At 43.0% G+C, this 14,848-nt stretch overlaps 1 long non-coding RNA gene across 1 annotated transcript in view; it reads left to right on the top strand.

Moving 5' to 3' along the window:
• Positions 1 to 1,597: 1,597 nt before the first annotated feature.
• LOC123729275 (uncharacterized) overlaps positions 1,598 to 14,848 on the top strand; it is a 52,924-nt gene continuing 39,673 nt past the window's right edge. Inside the window, exons 1-2 of the long non-coding RNA XR_006760985.1 lie at positions 1,598 to 3,025; positions 3,595 to 3,645. This is a non-coding gene — a long non-coding RNA (uncharacterized lncRNA). The remainder of the gene's footprint in view (positions 3,026 to 3,594; positions 3,646 to 14,848) is intronic.

Genomic DNA, 14,848 nt, shown 5'->3' on the forward strand with positions numbered 1-14,848 from the left:
CAGCCTTGATGCACTAATCCAAACCAGATCTGTGTGTGTGTGTGTGAGAGGGTCCAGAGCACAGAGGGTTGCTCTCTCGCCGCCGTTCTCACCGCTGCTAATCATAGCCAAAGGAAAAGAGATGTGACATAAAAACAAGTGTTTCAGCCCAGGACCTCCACTCCAAGGCACGTCTGTGCACTCAATCCATTTTCTCTTTTGATAATCAAATGTCTTTTCAACACATTGGTTATCACCATACTCTGTTCTCGAACGGATTATGTTTTAAGGCATGTACAATGGTTCAATTCTATCGTAGCTATGTTGAAGACTTGTAAAAGTGTAAAGTGTTGTCAAGGCAAGCTACTACATTGTAGACTACAGTAGACCAACAGATCTACAAAGATCTCTTACTTATACCCGAATCATGGATTTATGAATTAGTATTTGAATGAATGTTGTCACACAGTTCAGTAACAGACTTAGACAATCACTGAAAATACCTCCGGGATGTGCTCATGCCAACCATATTATTTATTTGTAGGATTTGATAGGGATGTGCTTAGTTGTCTATTTAATATCCAACTTGTCTTTATAGCATTGCTTTTATCAATTTCAAACTTCCCTGCAGATTTTTCAATAGTGAATGTTCACCCTACTGTATGAATGGGGTGGCAAGTAGTGGTTAGAGTGTTGGACTAATAACCTGAAAGGTTGGAAGATCGAATCCCCAAGCTGATAAGGTACAAATCTGACGTTCTGCCCCTGAACAAGGCAGTTAACCCACTGTTCCTAGGCCGTCATTGAAAATAAGAATTTGTTCTTGACTGCCAAGTTAAATAAAATGATATTTTTCGTTCCTCCTTCCCTTTACCCTGCCTGCTCTTAGTCCTCATAGAAATATAAAGTACCATTTCCAGAAGTGCTGTTTCCAGCATCTATAAACCTGACTGACGGTATGTTACTGTATGTTACACATCTGTTAGTGTTTAACTGTGACTGCCTCTGTACAGAATGCACCTTTCTTAAGCATTTATGAATAAAGACTTCCACAACAAATAGAAGTGCCCTCTTTACTGCTTTGACAGGATACTGTCCTCCTGTGCTTGTCAGCCTGAGTGACACATGTCAATCACACTCACCACATGGAGCCTACTCTGTTTCAGACACCTACCTACACAATATTGCGTTACCGTGTTGTGCTACATTGGATTGTGTTTGTGTATGACACAGGCTGGTTTCTTTGACAGATCTGGGTCTGTGCTGACATACTGTACGTCCTTCATTATTTATTTCTGAAGATCTTAATAAGAATCTAAATTAGAGCACTGCATCAACTCCAAAGAATCGTCAGCCTCCCAAGTGCAATGGCATTTTTGTTTGTCTTGCTGCTTGTTTTATTCCTTTTTGCATGAATTAATCAAGCCATGCCGTGTACAGACACTGTCTGTCTGTCTGTCTGTCTGTCTGTCTGTCTGTCTGTCTGTCTGTCTGTCTGTCTGTCTGTCTGTTAGTGTCTGTTAGTGTGTGTGTGTGTGTGTGTGCGTGTGCGTGTGCGTGTGTGTGCGTGCATATGTATGCGTGCGTGTTTGTTTTTTTGCGTGTACATGTCTTTGTCTGTTTGCTGTGTGTTTGTCTGTTTGCTGTGTGTTCTCGGCGCCTGTCAAAGCCAGTCTAATATTAGCGGCTCATTGATCGCTGGCTGTATCTGGACGAAAAGATGGTGATAAATGAGGATAGCTGCGGTGGGGTGGGGGGGGCGGCGGCGGGCGCTCTCAAAATGCTAGCGAAAACGTAAAAGTGGTAGCATCAGGCTTTTTTTAAGTGAGAGAAAGAGAGAGAACCGTCGGCACTGAGCCTTCATTGCAGTCCAAACAGGAGAAGCCAATACAATGCACAGTCTGTGAGACAGCAGTCAAAGAGGATTGGAGATTAGTTAGCCGGAGCAGACGCGCCCAGAGAGGGAAAGATGGAGAGAGAGAGTGAGCAGAGAGAAATGAAGAGGGCAGTGTGGTCTCGGGGATTTTTTCTCTCCCCGTCGTTGAATTGAACCTACATTGTGTTGTACGTCGCCAGCCTCCCCCTCAGCTATATTTGTCCCTCCCCCATCATCTCTCCCTCGCTCTCTCCCCCTCTCTTTCCGCTCTCCGTATCAAAGCCTGGGGGAGCCAGTAGAGATTAAATGTAGCCTCTATAAGCCAAGCACATCATGTAGCTATGTTTCTATGACCTGCTCTCTCTTCCTGCTCTCTCTCTCCTCTCATTCTCTTTTTGAAGGATAGTGTTAATGATGTCGGGCATGTGTGAGGTAGTGAGGCAGTGAGAGGAGAGAGACACGGAGAGGGAGGGAAAGTGAGAGAGACCGTATGAGACAGAGAGGAATACATGCAAGAAGAAAATCAAGGAAAACAGAGAATTTGTTGACGGGAAACAGACTTGAATAAAACACTGAAAAGGTGGAAAAGCGAGAGGCGGCTGACTTTCTCATTCCCCCTCCTCATCTCCCTCCTCCTCCTCCTCCTCCTCCTCCTCCTTAGCCTCCTCCTCCTCCTCCTCCTTCTCCTCTCTTTCTGTCTATCTCTATCTGTCTCTCCGGCTGATACAGCAGAGAAGTGGGCCTCTTGTTTTAAATTATTACATCTGTGCAGGCAAATTATTGGATAATATTTCCACATTTTTTGGGAAAAGTATTTTTTCATCTCCTGCCATTCAGCAGGAATGCATGAAGACGAGAGCGGGAGACCTCGGATTCACAGTTTTCTCTTTTCCCTTCTTCCAATTTTGCATGTGTTTCTGTTCTGCACTGAGAGAGAGAGAAAGAGAGAGAGAGGGAGGGGGGTGAAATAAAATTGATCAATGTTAGCGAGGGAAGCAGAAGAGCAGCAACATCCATTGATGCGTTTTGTCTTTTAATTAGTTTGGATATTTTTGGGCTCTTTTGGCATATACGACAACAAACTGTTAATTTTCTTCTAACCTGAACTGGATATGAAATAGGGATATACAACTGAGTAAAGGCGGCATAGGTTAACAGCAGCGAAACAAAGTGAGTGAACATGTGTGTGTGTGTGTGTGTGTGTGTGTGTGTGTGTGTGTGTGTGTGTGTGTGTGTTCCTGTGTGTTCCTCCTCTCCCCCTCTCTCTCAGTGAGCCAACAGACTGGTATGCTTCACTGGTGCTGTGGCCCTGGCTGCAAGCGGTGGTAGGGCTCACTCTCATCCTCTCTTCTAACTCTCTGTTCTCTCTCCTTTTTTCATACCTGCTTTTTATCACCATCGCCATCTTTTTATTGTTATTCTGAACTTTTCCGTTCACTTAAACCCCTGGGAGTAGCCTCTCGTTTTCTCCGAGTCATTTCCCTTTCTCTCTCTTTCTGTCTGTACACGGTGGTTTCTTCATCAGCCTCACCACCCATCCTCTCTCCTCCTTTTCTTATATCTGTCCGTCGGTTCGCTTCGTCTCCTTGTCATCGACCGACACATTGCTCCCCACTCGTGCCACTTTCATCCTGTAACCGTCTGTAAAGCCTGCAAGATCTTGTCCGAAACCTTGTCGACATGAGTTTAAACCTGAGTTAGTTTCTCTCTCTCTCTCTCTTTCTCTGTGTGTCGAGCAGGCTGCAACAAGGGACAAGGGCTGGTGCCTCCTCATTACGAACCAGACCTGGGTAAGTTGATTGAAGCTGTTTTCCTGCCGCTCTCTCGTTTTTTTCTCGATCTATGTAACTTATGGCTGTAGATTTAGACTGCCTGCCTCCCTTACACCTCTCTGTCTCAAACTGGTCGTGGTAGGTTCAGTGTGGATTCATATTCAACCATCCTCGTGCACATATCCAGATCATCGCTCTGCCCTCCTAATATTGAAATGAAACGAGCCACATGAATGTTTCCAGATAAACTAACTTTGTGTTCTTTTGCTTGGGTATTCTGTATAGTCTTTTTGAGTCAGTGGTTGGTGTGCTGCTGGCTGCTTGAATCCATGATTTCTGTCTGACCATCCCTTAATAACTGGCAGCTGCAGCTTAGGAATAGAGAGCATGGGAGCTTAAGGAACCGAGGGCTAGCGTTGGGTTTACCTGGAGCATTTTTCAAAGGGCTGTATTGTTTCACCTGGGGGGTGGGGAGAGACAGAGAGAGACAGAGAGGGACATAGGGAGAGAGAGAGAGAGAGAGTCGGTGGGAGGCGGGGGTCTCTCCAGAGGGAGAGAGAGAGAGAGTCGGTGGGAGGCGGGGGTCTCTCCAGAGGGAGAGAGAGAGGCAGAGGGGGGAGGGGGAGATTGGTCAATGTTGTGTCTGGCTTATGGTTGCACTTGTTGTATGTTATACAGACAGGGAGCCAGAGAAGGGGGGAATGCATTGCAGATATACCTCACGGAAGGAAGCCTTTATTTTCATGGATATCGTGTGTTTGTTTCTAGTCTATTTGGTACTCTCATGCCAGCATGATTCATTCGACTCACAGTCTGTCTGGGAGTAGAAATAGTACAACTATAAAATGTGCCTCTCGCAATCCCTGAGACCCTAACTTGTGACGTTGTGCTCTCATGTCCACGGGTTAGGCTCTCGGGAGCTGGGAGTGGTGCGCTGTCGTCCCGTCTGTCGCTCTCTCTGCAAGACAAAGGCGTTTCAGACTGTCAAACGTACGTAGACACACTAGATTGTCAGAGAAAGGAAATCGTCTGGAAAGAAAAGTGAAAAAAGGTTAGCTGGAATCAGGCGGCAGTGTATGGGGGGGGGGGGGGTCGAAGGAATGCCGGCTCGAGGGTCATGTGACACAATGGTGGGTTGAAATCAGCTGAGGAATCTTTGTGGTGGAGTGGAAGATGGAGGGGGGAGCTTACGTTCAGCGAACATTTAAGCTAACGTTACCAATCCTGCACTTGTGTCTGAGACCCACAAAAAAACTAAACTAGTCACTGATCCAGGCTGGTCTGTTATTCCTTTGTCTTTCTTCTGGCGACTGGGAAAGTATTTCTTTCTGTTTTTGTCCATGCTTTATTCTGTCTTGAGAGCAGCACAAAGTACTGTGGAGAGCGTGAACCTATAACAGCTCGGTACACTTGTGTTTGACCTCATGGAACCCTCGTCTTCATGCACACACACGCTCGCCGTGCATACACACACAAGGTAGAGCTCTTTGTGTGCAGAGAGAGTACGTTCGCAGGTGTTTGTATATCAGAGAGCCTGTATGTTAGCAGTTATTACCATGTCACATTGATTGAGTGTGAGTCTGTATGCTGTTGCTCTGCTGTATCGGATATAGTGTAACGTTGTTTTTTAACGGAGCAGCTAGCAAATTCTACTGTATCTGCAAAATGACTTGAAATAACTGCAAGTTTGTTGGGTTTGTACTGGCTTTAGGGACAGCAAGCTGAACAGCGACACACCCAGCTTCTGATAGCAACAGGGCTAACATGCATACAGCTAACATACATCTTTTGTTTGCGTTCTGCCCTTGACTAGACATTCATTTTTACAGTCCTCATAACATCGTCTATTGTCAACAATGCTTGGTGTGATTAGGCTAGCATCATGCTAATAAAAGCACTGTGGATTCTCCCTCCCTCTGTGAGCCATGCTGGAAGGTAGAGAAACTGTGTTTCAGAACAGCGACTCCATGATAGCCTCAGCCCATCCCCTCATTGCTGCACTGGCCCATCCCCTCATTGCTGCGCTGCCGGAGTACGTTCTTCCTCTCACTGCTAACCTCTTTGTGCTGGCTGTGTAAAATGGCACCCTTTCAGGGCTCCTCACCAGTGTGACAGTGTGCGTAAGGACTTAGTGCTCCAGAACAGTAAACCTCAGTCAGATATCCCTACACCGGCCGACGTGTGTGTGTGTGTGTGTGTGTGTGTGTGTGTGTGTGTGTGTGTGTGTGTGTGTGTGTGTGTGTGTGTGTGTGTGTGTGTGTGTGTGTGTGTGTGTGTGTGTGTGTGTGTGTGTGTGTGTGTGTCGTTAACTGCTAGCGCACTGCAGTGTGGGCAACCCTGGGTAACAAGCAGTCTCATCCATGTACCATGTGGCACAGATAGCTCACCCCTGGGTCAGACATTCTCACCACTAGCTTATTAACATAGCTCACCTCTGGGTCAGACATTCTCACCACTAGCTTATTAACATAGCTCACCCCTGGGTCAGACATTCTCACCACTAGCTTATTAACATAGCTCACCTCTGGGTCAGACATTCTCACCACTAGCTTATTAACATAGCTCACCCCTGGGTCAGACATTCTCACCACTAGCTTATTAACATAGCTCACCTCTGGGTCAGACATTCTCACCACTAGCTTATTAACATAGCTCACCCCTGGGTCAGCCATTCTCACCACTAGCTTATTAACATAGCTCACCCCTGGGTCAGACATTCTCACCACTAGCTTATTAACATAGCTCACCCCTGGGTCAGACATTCTCACCACTAGCTTATTAAAATTGAAAGTCTAACATGTTTTAAATCCGCATTGTCGATTCACACACAATGGTTCGGTGTGGTTCGAGGGGAGAGTGAAATGTGTAATATGTAGCACTTATTTTTGCAGAAGACACTGTGTTAGAGTATAGCGCTATAAGGTGCAGATTTGCACTGTAAAGGTCTAGTCCAGGTAACTGTCTCGTCTTTGAGAATTTTTCCGGGTCGCTCAACGGACTAAACTGGGTTTCTAATGGAAATCTTTGCTTGTCTGTTGCTGCTAGAGCTCTCTTCTTGTATAAAAAAGGGAAACCTATTTCGAGCCTCCACCTCAGCCCTGTGACAAACAGTCTTATTTGTTCAGCTTGGTAAGCAAACAGCAGCGCTGAGGCGTCTCGCCCCGATCTGAAGCGTTGCAGTGCAGAGAGACAGAGCTGTCTGGCTACAGCTCCATTGTCGGATTGTGTCTCGCTCAGCCTCACAGCCCCAGCCTGTTCAGGTTGCTTCCCTACCACTGCACTGGGGTAGGCGGACATGCGCGTGTGCGCATGCACACACACAGGCACACGCGCACACACAGGCCTGAGCCTTCTTAAGGTGGACTGGGCAGTAGGACATTCAGTGGGTGTACTGTATGTACGTATGTGTCAGTGTGCGTGCGTGCGTGCGTGCGTGCGTGCGTGCATGCGTGCGTGCGTGTGTGTGTGTGTGTGTGTGTGTGTGTGTGTGTGTGTGTGTGCGTGAACAAAGGGTTCTGCACTAGGGCTGTTCAGGTGGAGCAGACAATGTCGATGGCTCCTTTGCATCTAGCCTGGTGACGCCTATGATACCGGGCAGAACATACTGGTACCGAGTAGTGTGTACTGGGCTAGGAGTGTCCTTTGTGCCAGCATCTTTGCTCCAGAACACGCGGCAGCAGGAGTTTACAGTCCCCATTCCGCAGTTTCCGCCACTCCCTGGAAACACCCTTCGGTTGCTGCAGTTCTACTAGTAGGCTATTGGTACACATGCTTCACGACTCTGCACAGGCCAGTGTGGAGAAATAGGCTTGGAAATATCAATAATCGGATAGTGTGAGGAGAGTTGATGAGCTGTGCTGTAGAGCACTTGTATGTAGTCTGAGAGCTGAAACAACAGGTTAACGAGACGAGATGGCGCAGGCAGCCACAAATGGATCCTTGCACTGCACTAGAATAAGTGTGACTAACTATAAGCTGTACCAAGTTTCCAGTTTTATTAGTTGTATGTACAGGATACACATGGTATACAACAAAATGCTTACTTTCAGGTTCCTTCTCGACAATACAACAACAATAAGAAATAATAAAAGATAAGAATATGAACATAAAGTAAATGGCTCAGTAGAATAGTACTGTGAACAATGAAACCAGTTCAATCAAAAGGTGGCAAATGACTAGTACAGTTTTGTGGTATGAAGGGGACTGGATCCTGACATACTTGTAACTGGATTTGAGGATGAACATTTCAAATTTTCATGGACCAATAAGTAGGGTTGTCTGGCAGCAGCAGCTTAGAGTATCCTCACAGTGCTCTCTCACTCTCTGCAATCAGGACCGCTCAGACTTAGAATCACTCTGTTGGAGCCCAAACTCAAAGAATTACAGCAGGGAACCTTTCTTAACGTCCCTTTTAAGTGGAGGCTAATTACATTAGGGGCCTTCGTACACAAGCAGAAAACATGATGGTCTGCAAACAGAGAGATCAGCACTGTCTTCTCTCTCTCTCTCTCTCTCTCTCTCTCTCTCTCTCTCTCCATATTCACACACACACACACACACACACACACACACACACACACACACACACACACACACACACACACACACACACACACACACACACACACACACACACACACACACACGGCCCAGCTGTGTAGCTAGTTTATTAGATAATGAGCAGGTAGGAGAGACAGTGTCGTCTCCTTGGCCATCTGTGAGGGCACCTCCCTGTTCAGGTTAAATGAGCTTTAGGATTAAACACTCCCACCACGCTATGTGGATTAATCACTACTCAGGACTAATCAAATTAATCCAAGAGGGATATGTCACCAGTGTATGCCAACAGTCGCCACAGTCTCCTCTAACCTCATGGCACCCTATTCACTTTATAACACACTACTTTTACCTAGAGCGCACCCTATTCCCCATACAGTCCCCTACTTTTGGCCAGAGTCCAGCCTGTTTCCTATCTAGTGCACTCCAAAGGCTCTGGACAAAAGTGGTGCATCTATATAGGGACTAAGGTGGTATTTCAGATATGGCCTGTTTCCAATGTGATGTGGAGGAAGAGGGAAGGCTTTCCATCCTCTTACAGCATCTGAAGCCACACAGTGTCTCATTTAACATATTCCGGTCAAGTCAGGTCTATCAACAGCGAGAGGAGCCATGGAAATCCCCCTGCTTAGAGTCAAGAGAACGATTGGTTGATCCTCTTCTCTCCTTCTCTTTGTTCTCTTTTTCTCTTTCTTTCTTTTCCTTTTTCTTTCTGTCTACTGATTGCATCCCTCCTCTCTCTCTTTGTCTTTTTCTCCCTCTCTCTCTCCATCGTTCTCTTTCTTTCTCTCCTATTTCTCACAGGCACAGATACAGACACAAACACACAGACAGACAAATACGCACAACCAACATCCTCCAGTCTCTCAGGTTTAACCCTGAGAGGGGCATGTGTAATTATTGTGATTAATGGATAATCTATGATAGGCTTTATCTTTGGATTCATCTACACAGGTGCATTCCCCTATGGCTATCCCAAAGAATAACCCTTCTGTACAAAATATAGCCACTATCTTGTGTGTAAGCACTCTTTCTATTCATGATCTGAGCAACTGTTTTATCTGTTGCGGATTTCACTAAGTCGATCTCAAACCATATCCTTTATCATAGAAACAAGCATGGTTTAGATTATCACCCAGTCTGAATTGCCCTTTTTGAAATCGTTCCCAAAATGTCTTCAATTGATCTGGTAAACTATACATGTGAAGGTCTGTTTAGAAACGCTTCTAAAACCATTCTATGGTATTTTGTTAACCATTAGTAAACATATCATGTGGGTATAAACCATGAACGCTAACTTTACTTACAGCCAGTGGGTATAATGCTTCATTACCTGTTATAAGAATAATGAGCCCTAGGGTCCTGTTTAGCGCAATCATTTGACATGCCTGGATTTGAACCTTTATTTAAAGCTTTTTCATCAAACTGTCCCATTTTCTTTTTATGTCAGATGGTCTGGATAATGTCTTATTATACTATTTATAATATGCTGTAAAAAAATAAAATACAGACAAAAAAAATGCTGTTATTTAGTCAGAATAGCTTACTATTGTTTAATAAAGTAACAATGACCTACAAATGTTCAGCAAATCATTAACAGGTGTTTTATAAATTATCTATAAATGGCTTTTAAATTAACGTTATTATAAAGTGTTACCATCATTTGCCTAGCAAATACAATACCCAAATTCCCCTTTTTGATGAAAAAGAAAGCTGTTTATTACTGAAAATGTGTGATGAATGTCTCCTGTGTTATTGTAGTGAACCTACAGAAAATATGACATTTTAAAGATTTATGTTTTATGTAAATTATAACTAGCTATCAGATCAAATCAAATGTATTTATTTATTTACTACTATGAATGGTTAAAAATGGAGGTGTAAGCTACGAATGTGTACCTTATGATGCTGTTAATCGGTACGGCTGTTTTTTAATCTGCTGCTGTGCTTTTGTTACATCGTTTTTCCATACAGAATTAATAAGAGTTGGCCAGTGGCCCTTTTTCTCAGTTCTTTAAAGAGAAATCCCACATGCCACGCCAATGGTGAGAACAAGGTTTTGACATCTCTGTCTCACACATATTAGGTGCACAATTGTCCCAGCGTCGTCCGGGTTTGGCCGGGGTAGGCCATCATTGTAAATAAGAATTTGTTCTTAACTGACTTGCCTAGTTAAATAAAGGTTACACAGGTGTGTGTGGGTGTTTTTACCAAGACTATCAAAGTTAATATTTAAGTTATTGTGGTCATTTAGCAGACGCTCTTATCAAGAGCAACTAGGGTTAAGTGCCTTGCTTAAGGGCGCACATTGACAGATTTTTCACCTAGTCAGTTTAGGGCTTCGAACCAGTAACCTTTCAGTTACTGGCCCAATGATCTTAACCATCAGGCTACCTGCCGCTCTAACGCATTAATAACGAGTTAACGTGTGATATTTTTAATGCCTTTGATTCTTTGACGCCGTTAATCACATCTCCATTTCTTCACCGCACAGATCCTTTTCAGCACACGTGTTTCTGCACGGACACTTTTAAGTGCAACACACAGCACGCTGTGTGCAGTCAGTCTCGGTAGAGCTGTCTGTCTCTATTGTGGTGCTTAAACATCCACTAGCCTCTTGATTCAACTCATTTCCCACAATGATTTTAATCAGAACAGGACATACATTCCATTTAGCTACTGTTTTTGTTGTAGTTCTCAGGTCAAAAGATTTAACTAAATGATCCCAATTCTAGTAGCAGCTTGTGACTAGTTAATGGATAAGTAGCCTAGGCTAGATCTAATAGCTGTATTATATATGAACTCAGACCTGGCTGACCCGTTGTTATTGTCTTCTGTGGAATTCATACAATTGTTGGACAGGTTTAAAAGCTCTTTGTTCTTTGTATCCATAGACCCAGTCGGTATTAGATGTGGTGACCCCACTTGGTGACCCTGCCCGCCTGTGGGGAAAACAACCTGTGGTTACCATGTTGGTTTACAGCAAAAACTTGACCTTTTTCCAACTGTAATTTTCTTGCTGTCTGCTTGTTTTAGTCAATTACAAAACTACATTTAAGAAAAGTACAACATGTCTAAAGATTACTTTTCAACAATGCCTGCTCCCGAGCATTCTCACTACTTAGAAAAACGTAATATTGTAGGGCTTCCCTCAGGCCCTTTTCATGACGATACAAGCAGCCACCTGAGCGAGTGAGTGAGTGCTAGCTAGCTACCGACCGGAACATTAAGCTAGCCAAGACCAACAGCACAAACAAAAGGACTATACTAAAGTTAAATGTCTTACCTGTGATGAAATGTTTTCCACACACATAGCTACGTATAGCCTACATGGACACCGCGTCCCCACATTTCCCACGCTCCCACTCTGAATACCCTGAAGCCTGAAGTGTGTGTATGTGCTGTGTGGCAGTGTTAAACTTCAAGAACATTGACAAGAGGCAGTAGGCCTACTTTAACATTGGGAGCATTAATAGCTGTATGTTACAGTGACTTTTGTGTTGTTTATAGTGCCATTAAAAAAATTCTGATGCAGATTATTTTGTGTTTCTTTCCCATACAATCAAAACATAGTATGCCTGTAACTCAATGCATTGGAAAATTGTTTATTTAGGGCCAAATTTGAGCTAATTCTAAAATTGCGATTAAAGGTGATTAAGGGATGCCATTAAGTCGATTCATTATTTTAATTGTTTGACAGCCCTAATTTATGTTGTACCCTGGTGGGTTAGGGGAAGGGTTAACTGCATTTAAATTGCAGTGATTGATGACCCATTGACAGGGCATTATAACATTTAAACTTAAACTTTAAGATATGAAGATAGACTAGAAAAAACAACACCAAAATATCAAGTCAACCTTGTTGAAAATGTTGTTTTAATATAATTTTGAGATCGGACAGGCCTACCGATTTAGATGAGATGTTGCTACACTGAGTGTATAAAATATTAGGAACACCTGCTCTTTCCATGACATAGACTGACCAGGTAAATCCAGGTGGAAGCTATGATCCCTTATTGATGTCACTTGTTAAATCCACTTCAATCAGTGTAGATGAAGGGGAGAAGACAGGTTAAAGAAGGATTTGTAAGCTTTGAGACAATTGAGATATGGATTGTATATGTGTGCCATTCAGAGGGTGAATGGGCAAGACAAAATATGTGCCTTTGAACAGGGTATGGTAGTAGGTGCCAGGCACACCGGTTTGAGTATGTCAAAAACTGCAATGCTGCTGGTTTTTTCACGTTCAACAGTTTCCTGTGTATCAAGAATGGTGCACCACTCAAAGGACATCCAGCCAACTTGACACAACTGTGGGAAGCATTGGAGTCAACATGGGCCAGCATCCCTGTGGAACGCTTTCGACATCTTGTAGAGTCCATGCACTGACGAATTGAGGGAAAAATTTGAGGGAAAAATTAGGTGCAACTCAAGAGTAGGAAGGTGTTCCTAATGTTTTGTACACTCAGTGTATACCATACCAGGCTTGGTTTCTCAGGTTCTATGTTGGGGGAGTTTTTTAAATATATATCTTACAGGAAACCACCTATTTACAATGATATGATTGTCGTTCTCTTTCACGTGTATACTTTTCAAAATATCTCACATTGATCATGTACTGCATGTAAACAAAACAATTTACAATTGCATTTGCAACGTTCCTATTTTCCAACAATAAAGATTACGCAACATGTCTTTCTGTTGTCGTTTTTGTTTAACGTTATTCTGACATTGTCTGACTTGGGAACGGAAACACTTAGGAATGGGAATGGATCAATGAGACGACATCAGTTATTTCACTAGAAATACAGTATAATACCAGTGGTAATAGGGCTGGAGAATAACATGTGAACTATCCCTTTAAGTTAACACACAATGGCGATCAAGTATATCCAAGTGTTCTGATTGTGAATACAAACCTGACCATATGCACTGTAGTATACAATTGTATCTGAACAAACGTTTCATCCCTGAACAGCTCATGAATAGGCTGTTGGAGAAGGAAGCATTAGTCTCCCGGACACAGATCAGACATTTTGTACCCTATGGCAGTGTGTAGGACACGCTATTCACATCAGCTCATACTGTATTTCAAGAGATGCCAGCTATGTATAAGAGGAGTGTGTCTTACCCACCCCCCGCAGGGACGGGACAAAACAGGAAGCTGCTCTTTCGGACACACAATGGCCATAGCTGTGTCGTCCTCAGTCCTCTGCCGTCTACCAAAGGATTAGTCTGAAACATCATGGGAAAATAGACATCTTTGTTTCCTTCTCGTGTTGCGTCTCTGTACTGATGCCTCACTGCTTCGATGAGGGTTTGGTTGATGCCATTTTACTGAAGCTCACAGCTATAATGCTTTATTATTTGTTTATTATTTGTAGTTAGCATGTATGTCTCGTGTCGTGTCATAAGGCGCATATATCTGTTCTATAGTCAGCATTCTCATAATCACTGTTATTTAGTCATGATCATTAGCAGACGATAGGTGCTTATGACAAGTGTTGATATTAATTATAAGGTAACACTTTACTTGACACTTAGCATCATAACACTTTCATGACCCATTTATTTACCTGTTGTGATATATATTGCGTTATTTTATGGCTGGTTATGACAGCAACATAAAAGTGTCAAAACCCACATTTATTCAAAAGTGTTTTTTCCCTGCCAGGAAGTTTAAATCCTTTGTTGTTGTTGTAATGAATTCTTAACAGTCATGTTTTCTATCATCATGTTTTAAATAACTTGTAGAAAAGACACTTTATGACACTGTCATGAAGCATTATGACCATCCTGCATCACTTTACTTGGACTAAGAAAATGCTCTTTATGACACCATCAAGAAGCATTATGACTATACTGTGTCACTTTACTTGATCAAAGAAAATACACTTTATGACACTGTCAAGAAGCATTATGACCGTCATAATCATATAAGCCAGATAGGCCTATCACGTACATGCCCTTATGTCAGTCATCAGTCAAAAAGAGGGTGTCTTGTCCTGCTCCTGAAATCTGCTCCTGCATTTCTTTTTTTCCTTTTTTACATTTAACCTTTATTTAACCTTTATTTAACCAGGAAAGTCAGTTAAGAGCAAATTCTTATTTACAATGACGGCCTACCCCGGCCAAACCCGGACGACACTGGGCCAATTGTGCGCTGCCCTGTGGTACTCCCAATCATGGTCAATTTTAGAAAATGTTATGTGACATAAAAATACTGTTGACAAGTAGGCTATGGTGTAATGGAATGTTTTGCCTTGTGTGGTAGATTTTGTGGGTTTTGACACTCTTATATAGGTGTCATAACCAGCCATAAAATAACTACCGTGGTAGGTTTTGTGGATATTGACACTCTTATATAAGTGTCCTAAACATCCATAAAATAATGCAATGTATATCATAACAGGTCTAAATATACTGTATGTGTCATGTCAGTGTTATGACCATATTATGACTGGCGATGACAAGTTATGTCAGCTGTTATGACATATTATTCCATGGTTATGGCCATGTCATAACGTGTTATGACGCTAGGTGTCAAGTAAAGTGTTACCAATAACAATAATTATAATTATTTGTTGGATGCTTATATTTGTCCTATGTGTATTAATACACGTGGGAATTGGAAATGTGATTTTTGCATATCCCAACTCCCCCT

Source organism: Salmo salar, chromosome ssa20 (assembly GCF_905237065.1).
Source record: "Salmo salar chromosome ssa20, Ssal_v3.1, whole genome shotgun sequence".
NCBI lineage: Eukaryota > Metazoa > Chordata > Actinopteri > Salmoniformes > Salmonidae > Salmo > Salmo salar.